Below are 12,188 nucleotides of genomic sequence, written 5' to 3'. Positions count from 1 at the left end.
GCTTCTGGGTGGCTCTGTTGGTCAGGCTGCCTTCAGCTCAGGTCAGGATCCTGGAGTCCTGCATCGGGCTCCCTGCTCGGTGGGGGGGGGCTACTGCTCCCTCTGCCTGCTCTTCCCCTGCTTCTGCGCTCTCCCTCTCTGATTCTCTCTCTCAAATAAAAAACCTTAAAAAATAAAAAGAAAGATAAAATCAGGCATCAAATCACTACTATGTATACAAATGTCAATGATGTAAAACCCTAAAAGCCTTTTTATGTTTTCTGGAGTTTAACCCTAAACAGTAACGTGTATGTCCTAGAAATTAACCTTTTTCAGTACCGCTGAGACTGGAGATGTTTAAAGCAAGGAAATATGTACAAAATCCATTTTGGAAATTAATAATTACCTCTATTATGAAATAACACAAGAACAACAAAACAATATGCTTATGAAACATTGTGGTCTGGTGAAAGCTATCTCCTTTCTCCCTGCCTCTGCCTTCCCGGATAAGCAGGAGTCATAATCTCTTTGCCAAGAAGGCACTGGTTTTTCTGTGGATCCTTCAAATGAAGATACCAAGGAATCAGATTCAAAATGCTGCACTTAAGTTCTAATAGATTACGGAACTAAGATTTTTAAGCAGCAGAAGAATGGCCTACAAAAGACATCTCTCTTGTCAACCTCTTACCAGGAAGAAGTTTATTTAAAACAAAAAATTCTGGGGCACCTGGGTGGCTCAGTGGGTTAAAGCCTCTGCCTTCGGCTCGGGTCATGTTCCCGGGGTCCTGGGATTGAGCCCCACATCGGCCTCTCTGCTCAGCGGGGGGCCTGCTTCCCCTCTCTCTCTCTCTGCCTACTTGTGATCTCTGTCAAATAAAATCTTTAACAAAAATTCTTTGACATTCCATGGAATATGGAAATATGTATTCATATTTGATTGAACTTAAACTTACATACAGAAAAGTATGCAGCTAGATAACATTAGTATGTATGTATAACCCAGGTAATCATCACATAGGTCCAGCAGGGTACAGAACACCAATTTGTAAAATGTTTAGATAAGTGGTTATACACACTTTTTAAAAATTTGGTGGAGAGGGAGTTTTCTCCAAAGCCCAAGCCAGCAGCCTGCAGAGGTCATTCTGATGAGACAGGAGGCTTCACTCCATCACCTAGAATGACACAAAGTTGCTAAATGCGTCAGCATGATAGAGCCTGTAAGAAAAAAATGGCTCAAGCTGATGTGTGTTTGATTGTTACATTTGATATTCACAAAAACTTTGAAGAGGTTTGTACCTTTAACGAAGTTTGACATTCAGTTTGAAACCATCTCTGATGTACATTTTTATGAGAAACATGTGGAGAATTTGCTCAACATAACACAGGTCAAAATGCTACGATACTTAGTGATCTTGACATTTCCCTGAAATAATAAAGACCAATTTTCCTTAACACTGAACAGGAAGTGTATAGTTTAGTCACTCAAAATAAATATTCTTGCAATATTTAACTGCTTCACAGAGGTATTTGTTTTATGTTAGGGTAGGAATTAATAATTTGGTGACTGGTAATCTGGCAGTTACTGGCTGGTTTGCAGAAAAACTTTGAGAACCCATCTCTGAAACATTGCATGTGTAATTGTTGCTAGAAAGGAGAAAAAGAAGCAAAAAGAAGCGTAATTAGACTAATCACTGAGTGTCCCCAGTATGAGGGGTTTTTTAAACTTTTTTGTTTTTTTAGTTTGTTTATTTGTCAGAGAGAGCACAAGCAGGCAGAGGCACAGGGAGAAGCAGGCTCCCTGCTGAGCAAGGAGCCCAATGCGGGACTTGATCCCAGGATCCTAAGATCATGATACAAGCTGAAGGCAGCCACTAAACCAACTGAGCCACCCAGGCGTCGCCCCAGTATGAGTCTGACACTAAATAACCAAGAAATCCCTAGACTTGAGCATGCTGAACCCTCCACACTCCATTCGTGTGCTGAGACCAGCATCCATCAGACCCCAGGCTGCCCAGGATGTATTACAGATGCCGGACCAGATTCCCCGGGACACTGCATCCGAAAGTGCTCAAGACCATGTCAGTCAGAATGGACCAAAAGGAGACAATGCATTGATACCTGATTTGCTTCTAATTCTTGACCTTTATGGACTGCAGATCACAACGCTCCTGTCTCACCTGATCCACCGGCAACCCCCTGTCCTTGGCCAGCTCTGTCGGCCCCACCTCTCAGGAAAAAGCCCAGTCCAGTGAGCTCTGACTGCGCCAGAGCTTCTGGCAATTTCGCAACAAGAAGTGAAGCCCCTCCAGATTCCCCACAACCTTGGGCTACCCCAGCTTTTCTTCATGCACCAACCCCCCACATTACCTTGGTATCCAAGTCCTGCCCATTACTTTCTGTAACTTTCTCAACTCAGTCCTCTCCTCTGAAGCTTCAGGTCAGGCCCTCAGCATTTCTCACCTAAAATTATTCAACAGCCTCTGGGCTGATCTCCTTCCGTAGCCTCAGCCCACTCCAAGCCTCTCTCCCTGGAGCACTCAGCGCGTCTTCCTACCCCATAGCTGACCATATCACTCCTTCGATTCCAGTCCTATGATGCTTAATAGCTTTAGGAAAAAGTTCCAACCTGTCCTCCTAGACCTCACACCTTAGACCTTTTAGGAAACAGCACCTGCCCGCCTTTCCAGACTCCACTCCTCAAAACATACCCGCCACACTGAGCTACTTGCCACCCTGAACATAACCTGTTCTTTCCTGCCTCTGAGCTTCTAGGCATGTTCCCCAGTGGCTCAGCAAACTGAGACTAGACTTGGAGAAATCTTCCTAGCTGCCCCCATCCCATAGAAGCCCTCCGCCCCACCCCCCACCAAAGTCAACAGATCCCATTTCTAGACCATCAGCCTCTGATGTGAATGATACTCTGGTCTCATTGTGTTTCTCTCGGGGTTGCCCCTCTGAGCATAGGGCCAGGGCAGGGCCTGGAACAGCTACTGGCCCAGCGCTGGTGAACTGAACAGGCACAACACGGAAGCATAAGGACAGCGCTCCCCAGTCTCCTTGATTTTGGATGTTTTCATGGGGCCAAAACTGAGATCATCTAGTGCTCACCCAGCATGCTCATCCACTCCAAACTCAGTATCCCAAATGAATTTCCTGTTTCCTTCAGGGACAGCTCACGTGTGTGATGGCATCCTGACGCCCATCCTGAGCATGGGGTTTATCCAAAGAACAAGACGGTGACAATGGCGTTCCTTTATCGGTACAAGGTGCTCAGCCTCTCTGCACACCACCCGAAGAAACAGCTGCAGAAGGGAGAGGAAAGGTGCTTTGCGGCACCAGGAACAGAAACTGGTGGCAGTAAAAGAGATGGGGGTCACAGAGAGAAAGAGTTCGGCACAATGTGAAGGAAAGAAATGTCTATAACCAAAGCTTTCCAAAAATGAAACCAACTTCTTAGCGGCTGGTGATTTCGCAGAAACTGTTCCACCCGAAGCTGGGGTTGACCTCAGTGTTGGGGATCTGACCCCTCCAGCAGGTGGCCGTTCATGGCCCTCTAGAGCGGGCAGTCTAAGATTCCAGCATGGCCATCCAAGCAGATGGGTCCAAGCCTTCAGGAAGGATCTTTTTCCGCACTTCTTGCCTCCCGGGAAAAAAAAAGTGCTGCGTCTTTGAAGTCGGCTAGCATGATGACATACTGACAGCCAAGATCCAGCCAACTCCAGAGACCTCAGTGTCGAAGAGATGAATTTACAAAGCTCGTTTTGGAGTTTATGCATGAGGCAAGAGAGAAGTCACAGCCTGCCAGACACGTTAGACCGGCTCATCTTTACATCAGGTAGTAGTTAGTGCTCCAAAAAAGAAAGTGTCCACTTTTTGAAAAATTCTAGCCATGCATCCAGAACTGCTCCTTCGCCATCTGCTGTGTTGCGGGGGCGGGGAGCTCAAGGTGGCGGACGTGCTGGGTGCCCCGAGTACAGCCCTCCTCTGTGAGGGGCAAGATGCCCCTTGGCTCAGCGAGGCAATCTTCACGCTGTTGCTGCTACTTGGCATCCCCTCCCATCCCTGCAGCTCTCCCTGCACCCAACAAAAGAGCAAATTAAAGAGGTTACACCAGAAAAACCCAGGACGTCCATAAAAATATCTCAACCAAAGGAAAAAACAATTTGATTATTTTTTAATTTAAACTCAATTAATTAACATAGAATGTATTATTAGTTTCAGAGGTAGACGTCAGTCTTCTATGACACCCAGAGCTCATTACATCACGTGCCCTCCTTCATGTCCATCACCCAGTTACCCCATCTCCCCACCCCCTCCCAACAATTTGTTGATTAATCCAGTATTTCTCACCTGAAAAGTATTAGTTGAGCCTCTACTATGTGCCAGGCAATGATCTATTATGGAAATGCATTTAAAGAACACAGACTAGGGGCGCCTAGGTGTCTTACTCAATTAAGTGTCCAAATCTTGATTTTGGCTCAGGTCATGATCTCAGGGAGATGAGATTGAGCCCCACATCGGACTCCACACACAGCAGGGAGTCCGCTTCTCTCCCTCTCTCTTCCTCCCCTCCACCCCTCCCCCCACTCACTTGCAGGTGCGTGCTCTCTCAGATAAATAAATAAATCTTAAAAAAAATAAAGAAAGAACACATACCAGAAATAATTCATGAAAACAGCAACCTCTCTTTATCTGCTACGTAGTGTGACAGACTAGATAGCTATCCTGTCTCCCCAAAATCCACCCTCCCTTTTTCCCTAGACATACGGTTACCAGCTAAAGGCTACAGTTTCCACAACAATTTCCATTGTCGCTGATCGGACAGCGACAATGGAATGTGAGCAGGAATGATAAGAGCAGCTTCTCAGTTCTCTCCAATTTTAGAGACAATCCACTTTACCTGGACTTTGACTCTTCTCCCCTTCCCTGGCTGGACCCTGGGTGTGGCAGCAAGGCAGACGCCTAGGGGACCGAGGAGCAAAATGGTGGAAGTACCTGGGTCCCTCGGTGACCTGGTGAGTAGTGTCCCTGACTAGACTTAGGTAAGAGAGAAACAAACTGCTCTGGTTTAAGCCACTGTATTTTGGGGATTTCTTTGTTTCAAAAGCTTAACATTGAACCTAATATACAAAAATGATTTCATCTAATCCTCAAGACAACCCTACTTATGACCAAAGGAACTGAAATTTACAGAAGCTAAATAACTTGCCCAAAGTCCAAAGCTAGTAAGTGACAGAGCAAGGGTTCAAACAGTTCTGTTTGAGTCCAAACCCACGCTTTTAACCACTCAGCTACAGTGCCTTCCTGATAGCACATACCAAAGCTTCCTGCAGGACCAATATTTACCCCATTAATGAACATTCTCTTTATAATTCAAAAGAAACAAAGGGGACAAACTTTTTTTTTTTTAATTATGGCACCAAAATCACAAAATTTTTCTCTACCTCAGCAAGAGTGCAAATAAGTTTGGTTCTACTCACAGACAGTTAAAACAAGTGTCGACTGCTCAATGCCCTGGGAACATCCTCAACCCAAACATCTCTTCGAGTCTCACGTAAATGAGAGTTCGGGGTGACAGCTTTTATTTGTACAGCATCTTGACAGAAAACATCATCATAATCACCACCCCTTGCCCAAATATTAGTCCTGACCATGTTGTAACTTTAAGAGCTACCCTAATTTCATGACCCAAAGGTTTGACTAGTAGTTTCCCTGTGTATTTGATCACAAAATTATTTGAAAAACATCCTATGTGCATTCATGTTGGAGGACTGTGGGAATCCAAAGCAACAATGTTTGTGAAGAGAAAACATTTTGTGCTTGTCATTTCTACTCACACAGCACTGCCATTGGCCCAGTTACAAAAGCATTCGCTATTAAAAAAAGAAAAATCTTGTTCACCAAATTAAATTTAAAAAAAAAATGCAAAGAAAAAAATATCTTGGGGTGCCTGGGTGGCCCCGTCAGTTAAGCGTCTGACTCTTGGTTTCAGCTCTGCTCATGATCTTGGGGTCGTGAGACTGAGTCCCGTAACAGGCTCCATGCTGAGCATGGAGACTTACAATTTTTTAAAAATTATTAGTACTTTTTATTTAACTTCAATTAATTAACGTAGAGTGTATTATTAGTTTCAGAGTTAGAGTTCAATGATTCATCGGTTGTATTTAATACCCAGTGCTCGTCACATCACGGGCCCTCCTTAATACCTGTCACTCAGTTACCCATCCTCCCACCCCCTTCCCCTCCAGCAACCTCCCCCATTTGTTTCCCATGACTGAGAATCTCTTATAGGGGCACCTGGTGGCTCAGTGGGTTAAGCCTCTGCCTTCCGCTCAGGTCATGGTCTCAGGTCCTGGGATTGAGCCCGCATCCCATCGGGCTCTCTGCTCAGCAGGGAGCCTGCTTCCCCTCCTCTCTCTGCCTGCCTCTCTGCCTACTTGTGATCTCTGTCTGTCAAATAAATAAATAAGTAAAATCTTAAAAAAAAAAAGAGAGTCTCTTATGGTTTGTCTCTCTCTCTGATTTCTTCTTGTTTAATTTTTCCCTCCCTTCCCCTGTGCTCCTCTGTTTTGCTTCTTCAATTCCATACATGAGTGAGATCATATGATAATTGTTTTCCTCTGGCTAACTTACTTCCTTCAGCATAATATTTTCTAGTTCAGTACATGGATCCTTCTTAAGGTTCTCTCTCTCCCTCTCTGTCTACCCCTCCCCCCCCCAAAAAAAACAACAACAAAAATCTTGTCCTAAGGATTTTCCCTAGAAACAAATTAGGACTAGCCCAAGCTCTCTGCGTGGAGGTGGACTGAGCTGCTATAAATAAATGTGGAAACACGTGTCCCGTTGCCCCTGAGTGCTGCTCTAACAGGCTTTATTTCCCCTCTGCTCTTGCGTTGTGGCCTTGTATTATCTGAGTGTCAAATGTTCCTATGACCATTGTGTGGCCTGGATTCAAGCCCAGCTCCCTGGGCAATGCCCCACCAGGGCTCACTCATCCTCCCAGCTCCCTTAAAGGAGCCTAAAAGGGGTGCGATCCCTGCGGGAGAAAGAGGAGCCCTTGCGTCTCTTGACATGGGTGGGCAGCCAGACACACAGAACACGGGGGACTCTTCCGCCCACCCAACACCCTGTGTCAGTTATGAAAACAGGGACAAGGATGACAATCAGAGGTCGCACCCTTCCAAGGGCTGAGCCCTTATTAGTTAAATTGTCCCCTTTTATTCACACCACAACCCTACAACATGGGCATGAGAGGGCTGTTGTAGGACAAATACTGTGCATTTCCCAAGGCCACACAGCCAGTAGTGGCCCGGCCAAGATGCCAGCCCAGCTGCCCTTGAACGCAAAGCCCAGGCATTTCACCACAGGCTGTGTATTTCCTTCTGGATTCGCACAGAATCTACGAAACAAAACGTGGAAGAGAAGGACGGTCAAACTTTGTGTCTACTTCTTCATTTCATCACCAGCCTGCCTGACTCTTTGGGACAAAGCTACCTTTTCCCAACTTCAAGTGAAATAGATACATAAAGAAAAAGCAAGGAAACACACCATTACCACGTGATTATTTCACATCTTTAAAAATAATCACTTGGGGCCCCTGGGTGGCTCAGTGGGTTAAAGCCTCTGCCTTCAGCCCGGGTCATGATCCCAGGGTCGTGGGATCAAGCCCCGCATCAGGCTCTCTGCTCAGCAGGGAGCCTGCTTCCTCCTCTCTCTCTGTCTGCCTCTCTGCCTACTTGTGATCTCTGTCTGTCAAATAAATAAATAAAATCTTTAAAAAATAAAAAATTAAAAAAATAAAAATAATCACTTTGGGGAGGCGCCTGGGTGGCTCAAGTCTTGATCTTAGCTCAGGTCTCAATGTCTGGGTTGTGAGTTCAAGCCCCAGATGGGCTCTGCACTGGATGTGGAACCTACTTTAAAATAAAATAAAATAAAATAAATCACTTCGGCATAACCAAGAAGAAAAATGAAAGTAGCTCAGTGGTTTCCGCTTCTCATCCTTGTTTTCTCTTCGTTTACTTTTGCTTCATTTCGTTCTAACTTAAAGGGAAGTCAAAGGAGGATCTGGTTTATTTTCAGGAATACAATCAGACACCTTATCCAGCCATACTGCTGCCTGAAATGTTATGAGTGGAGGAGAATTTCATGGAAGGGGCGACACTGAAATGTGGATGCCCCTTACAAAGGTCTAAGAGGCAGAGCAACAGAGGACCACGGACACCTGAGAAGCAGGAATTCGTGAGCCAAAGGTGATTCACAGGGCAGATCAGAGACCAGAAGACAAGGGCCTGGAAGAGACAAAAAAGTATGCACAGGGGGCACCTGGGTGGCTCAGTGGGTTAAAGCCTCTGCCTTGGGCTCAGGTCATGATCCCAGGGTCCTGGGATCGAGCCCCGCATCGGGCTCTCTGTTCAGCAGGGAGCCTGCTTCCTCCTCTCTCTCTCTGCCTGCTTCTCTGCCTACTTGTGATCTCTGTCTGTCAAATAAATAAAATCTTTAAAAAAAGAAAAAAGTATGAGCTCAAGACACGGAGGAATTTGGGGAAAAAAAGGGGTGAAAAAAAGGAGGTGGGATGAGGCCATTACACTGAAGAAAGAAAAAACATGCCCTCTAGGATCAACCAGGTAACAATAAGAAGTGTCCTTCTTTTTCCTAATATTAAAGCTGTTATTGTATTACCTCATTCTGTGGAAAACTCATGGCCAAATAAGGTATCAGTGTGCTGCGAGTTGATACCGAGTGATTTTATATCTATGTGATTTTTTTTAGCTCTGCAGAAGCATCCTCAGAACTTCCTGCGTTTATTTTCATGAGAAGCAGCAAGAGCTTAGCTGGCACCCTGCGAGTCAAAAGAAGGGGGTTTCCATCCAACTTTGATTTATGGTCCACAAAGATGCCAATTTCCTGTTTTTGCAGCACTGCGGAAAACTTTCCCAAATATAATCTGATATGCAACAAAGCCTCCTAACAGATGTGAAGATACAGGGAAGGCTCCAAAGCAGACGGTGGGTAAGCACTGTTTTAATCTTAAGGAAGGGACTTCTGTAAAAATTGGGACTGCACGTATTTTTATGTTTGAACACACTTCATTATAATTACAGGGGAATTGGGAAACTCAAAGCCTGCTTGTCTTGTAATCGGTTCATGAAATACCGGTTATTAATTCTGTATGTTTGCTTCTGAGCTCTCCCAGCCGAATGACGGCGTGTTGTCTCCCTTCTGTCTCTCCGTCGGGGACTTCTCAAGGGGTCGGGGTTGGACACTAGCTCCTGTCATCCCATCAGGGCCAACACGGGCGTCTATGACTTCAGGGGCATGGGTTTTCCGGCTTCCTTTAGTCCCCCATTGGGAGTGCGGATGTGGGGGAAGGGAACGGCAGTGGCTTTGCAAATATGGGGTGAGGAGCCCATCTGCCATTTGTATCCCTGGGAACATCCCAGAGAAACCATCCGGCTCCCAGATATGGGGGGTGATGGGAGGGAGAGGGCAACAAGGAAGGCTCTCATTTCTCCCCACTACCTGTCCTCACTTCCCACCATTGCCAACTACGCTTAAATCCAGTTACCATGCTCCCCAAACCAGCTAGGGTTTTGTCCCCAGGCTGATGAATCTTGCTCTCCATCTTTTGCTTGGACGATTCCAGACATGTACTTTCTTGAGCAGAGGAGAATAAATACATAGGCTATTTATCTACCCCTGCTCGGGAGCTTAAGGGAGCAGAGATCCAGGTCCCCGCCCAGATGCCCAAAGGCAGAGATCTTTTCCTTTCTCCCTCCTTACTTCCTTTCTAGTGAATGGCTGTGCTCTCAGAGAGAAAACAAAGCTTACAAAAGATCAGTCACAAATTGCCCAGGGTAAACAAAACACACACCCAGTCCCCAGAGTTAATGTGCCATCACATGGCTCTAATCACATGAAAAGGAATGAAAAGTCTCCTGAATGCCCCATGTTTCTTCCATCATGGAGTTTTGGGTGGCCAAGCTCTCCACCACGGACCCAAGCCTGCTCACAACTTTAGCTTCTTTCAACTCAATACCTACTCGCAGTAGGTGCTCAGTAAACACTTCTTGGACTGAGTCAACTATTTAATTGCTTTTCTTAGGTTTAACATATCTTTGAAAACACAAACAACTGGAAAAGCAGTATAAATGATCTATCTTTCCCCTTGAGAAAAGAATACATGCCCTGATTTGTATGAAAATCTATCTCTTCATTTCTCTTATAACTGCTTTCAAAGAGAATTCAACAGTCAAAAATTGTCCTCTCACTGATAATTTCAATGTCAACAGATTCTTGATTATCCAGGATAAAGAAAATATGACTTAGAAAATGATTCTGTGGGACGCCTGGGTGGCTCAGTCAGTTGAGCCGCTGCCTTCAGCTCAGGTCATGATCCCAGAGTCCTGGGATCGAGTCCCGCATTGGGCTCCTTGTCCAGCAGGGAGCCTGCTTCTCTCTCTGCCTCTGCCTGCCACTCTGCTTGTTTGTGCTCTCTCTATGACAAATAAATAAATAAAATATTTAAAAAAAAAGAGAGAGAGAAGAAAATGATTCTGGGAATGCCTGGGTGGATCAGTCTTTTAAGCGTCTGCATTAAGCTCAGGTCAGGATCCCAGGGTCCTGGGATCGAGTCCTGCATCAGTCTCCCTGCTCAGTGGGGAGCCTGCTTCCCCCTCTGCCTGCTGCTTCCCCTGCTTCTGGTCTCTCTCTCTCTCTAAATCTCTCTCTGATAAATCAATCAATCAATCAATCAATCAATCAATCTTTAAAAAAAGAGAGAAAAAGAAAACGATTCTGAAAGCCATGACCTCCCCAAAGATGAAAACCTAGTTGATTCTGTATTGTCTATTAATTCACCATGAATGTTCACATTGTTTGAAAATTAAAGCAAGCAACAGCCTTGCACTTAAGATACAAATGCTATTAGCTTCGTAAACGTTCTTACATAAGTGAGTATGTTCTTTAGTCACTCTTTGACCCAAAGATCCAAGTGAGAAATACCTGATTTTTCAAATTTAATATCAATTCATCACACATAAATTGTGAGACATGCCATTATTTTATGTTCTGCTAAAAAGGAAACATGCTTCTGATATCATTGGAAGACATATCCTGACTCAAAAGAAGTTCAGTTGTGAAGAGGTATGTCTTAGAAGTCACTTGCCTGGCTACAGGTTTGTCATTCAAGTGCCAGAAGCCCAAAGCCTTGGACCATGGAAGAGTCAGCACCAAGCACTCCACCTGTGACTAGCTGCATTCAATATAAAATTACCAATGGATTTGTCTGAGGGCCTCTATATTTATTTCTCATAATAATACATTCCTTACTATATATAATATTTAATATGTAATATATTTTATATATTTATTGCATAGAAATATATATTTTATATATCATGTATAATATATTCTCATTATATTTCTTATGTATAATTACATATAATTATATATTTATAATATTAGTATATTATATTTCTTATTAATTATTAATATATTTCTTATTTATTTATTTAACAGACACTTCTTTGTACCTAATATATGTGTTAGACACCATTCCTGCCCTCAAGGACTTAGAGTCTAGGAATCTATGACTTGAGGTGAGGCCAGGGGTCAGCTCACTGTGAGCCGAACACAGCAGACCTTTGTAAACTTCTGTTGCAGCACAAACATGCACATTTAGGTATCGCTCACTCTCACACTATAATTGCTGGGTACTTGCAACAAAACCCGCAAAGCTTGAAATATTTGCCATCTGGTCTTTTAGAAAGCGTTTGCTGATCCCTGGTTTAGACTCGTGGTTTCGTACCATATCTCTGTCACTTAAAAAAAAGCCTTCACATTTGAAACAAATATCCTATTAGTTCAGAGTGGCACAGACTTCCAAGTCTAAGAAAGAAAATGGGGGACAAAGCGAAAAAACACAGGATAGAATCATAATAGAGAACAAACAGTAGTGATTATTTAAGAACTTTCTGCTCTCTCTTCTTCATGCTTCTAACCTGTGGTCTTCTGAGTATTATACGAACATTGGTAAGGAAGGAATGCTCTATTAAGCTGATAATATTGCAGGTTTTCTTTGTTTTGTTTTATTTTTTATTTTTTAAAATTAACATATAATGTAATCGTTTGAGGGGAATGTTGCAGTTTATTAGCAACTCTGGCATTCAGTTTTACAAAGAACGAGTTGAGCACGTGCAGGTACCATC

The sequence above is a fragment of the Meles meles genome, chromosome 17 (assembly GCF_922984935.1).
Source record: "Meles meles chromosome 17, mMelMel3.1 paternal haplotype, whole genome shotgun sequence".
Classification (NCBI taxonomy): domain Eukaryota; kingdom Metazoa; phylum Chordata; class Mammalia; order Carnivora; family Mustelidae; genus Meles; species Meles meles.
This window is presented reverse-complemented; position numbering follows the sequence as displayed.